Genomic DNA, 2,394 nt, shown 5'->3' with positions numbered 1-2,394 from the left:
ATCTCCTCCGCGCAGGGAGGAGGAGAGGAGGCGGGGGAAGGTGGCGCGGGCGCGCGGGGAGGCGGGGGATTCCCCCGGGATTCCCCCCCCAAGAGGCCCTGGCTGGGGCTCCGCAATCGCGGAGTCCTCCAAGGCCTTCCTGGGGCTTGGGAGACACTGTCTTCCAGACCCCAGCGAGGCCTAGGACAAGGTTTAAAAATGTAGGCCTTTTTTTTTTAATTTCCTAGCCAGGAAACAAAACAAAAAAAAGTCCTACATTTTTAAACCATGTCCTACATTTCTCCCGTTTTGGAGGTCCCCAGGGATGGCAACCCTAGGTTCAATAGACAGCAGTAGGCCTAGAGCGAAGACATTTAAGTCTTATATGAAAGTTCTGGATGTGCACAGAGTGAAAGAGTGTTTTGCTGGCAATAATGTTTCTCTTGCTTGGAATATTGCAAAACGATAACATGCAGGCGATGCTATCAAGAAAGACAAATGTGTATGCAACATAGTCAGGTCCTGGTCTGTCATCTGGATTCCACGCCCTGATCATTTGTACCACCTCCTTCCCCCATCAGCCCTGGACCTCATCTCAGCAAAAATGAAGATAACAATGAATTGTCTTGTTCTGCATCTGTGGAAATCAAGACTAGCCTTCAATTTCCAGATGCTCACAAAGAGGCTATCAGGATGAGATCCATTCCCAATTACAGGGGTGGTAATCAGAGACATAAATTTGAGGTTCTCTTCAGCTATCCTATCTCATTATTTCAAATGCCATCTAAGACAGAGGCCATGACCCAGTTCCATAAATTAATTATACACTGTCAGAATGACCCCTGTGAATGTTCAGTCTTTTGAAAGCCCCATCATATTCAGTGGGGCTTACTTGGAAAGCGACAAACTCTCCCTCATTAATGCATACTAAGAAGCTACATTGTCTGCTTCTGGGAGAGGTCAGACAAGATGATCTTCAACTCAGTCATTCTAAGATTCTAAATTAGTCTTGGATTTCAGCTTTCCAGTGCAATCTTTGTGCAGAGGTATGCTCTCTGTTTTCATTGAGATTTCTTTCCCTTTGTCTGGATAGTATCCTAATGACATGCTCTTCAACTAACCTGATTTTGCCAGGACAGTCTCAATTAATCCCTTGTCATCTCATTTATCCAGCTGCTTTTAAAATGTCCCAGTTTCTCTCTGTTTTCCACTTTCCCCCTTTGTTCTCAGCTTCCTTCAGTTGTTCTAAACTGAGTTCAAAGTGCAAAGGTAGTTTGCTTTTAGTTAGCTCAGAGGCCAAGGGAGAGGCGAGGAGGCCACTGAGTCTTGCCCTTCTCAGTAGGGTCATGCAAAAGGAAACTGCTGCAGCCTTTCCTAGCCTATGTAATCTTTCTCATTAATAACTGTTGCCACGTTGGTCACACTCTGGTGTTGTTTGAAGAGTATGTAATAATTCTATTTTAGAGTTTCACGTTGTATGAAGAGTTGCACATTGCATGTATTCTATATTAGTTTCTATAACTGGTTTTATTTTCCCAATTCTTTTACTTTCCGGTATTTGGAGATAAGATACAACTCTGCAGAATGTTCCAAGCATAAATGCAACACAGCATTATGCAAGTTTTTCAGTGCCCAGAAAAATAAAATAATAGAATTGAAAATTATCACAAATTGTTTGCTCCCATTCCTGTTACGTTAGCCAATGTTAAAAGACCATTTAGAGAGCCAGTGTGGTGTAATGGTTTGAGCGCTGGACTATGATTCTGGAGACCAGGGTTTGAATCCTCACTCAGTCATGGTGACCCCCTGGGCAAGCCATACTTTCTCAGACTCATAGGAAGGCAGAGATCAATCCTCTTTAAACAAATCTTGCTAAGAAACCCCCATGATAGGTTCACCTTAGGCTCACCATAAATTGAAAACAACTCAAAGACACAGAACAACAACAAGAACAACGACAATAAAAGATTATTTGGGATCCAGTCACCAAACCACATTTTATAGGTAGTATCTGAACTATAAAAAAACCAGAGAATTAAAAATCTGTATTCTAACAAAGATGAACTAAACCCTTATTTTTTTAACAGTGCAACCTCCTGAAAATAATGCTGTGTAAATGTGTACTTTTGCAGATATTCCATTGATCGAAGCAGCGATCCTGGGCGCTTCTTTTATGTTGACATTGCAACAGGGGCTCTGATGACAGCAAGACCTCTGGATCGGGAAGATATTTCATGGCACAATATCACTGTGTTGGCCCACGAGCTGAGTAAGGCGAACAACAATCATGGATTTAATATGAAGGGATGGCACAGCCAGTGTTGAAAGATTAGTTTCAGATGTATCAGCTGGCCCTGATGTATCATTGCTTCCACCCCAATTCTCCTTTTAATTATATTTTATTGGTTTCTAACA

This window comes from Sceloporus undulatus, chromosome 4 (genome assembly GCF_019175285.1).
Source record: "Sceloporus undulatus isolate JIND9_A2432 ecotype Alabama chromosome 4, SceUnd_v1.1, whole genome shotgun sequence".
NCBI lineage: Eukaryota > Metazoa > Chordata > Lepidosauria > Squamata > Phrynosomatidae > Sceloporus > Sceloporus undulatus.
Note: the sequence above shows the minus strand (reverse complement) of the source record.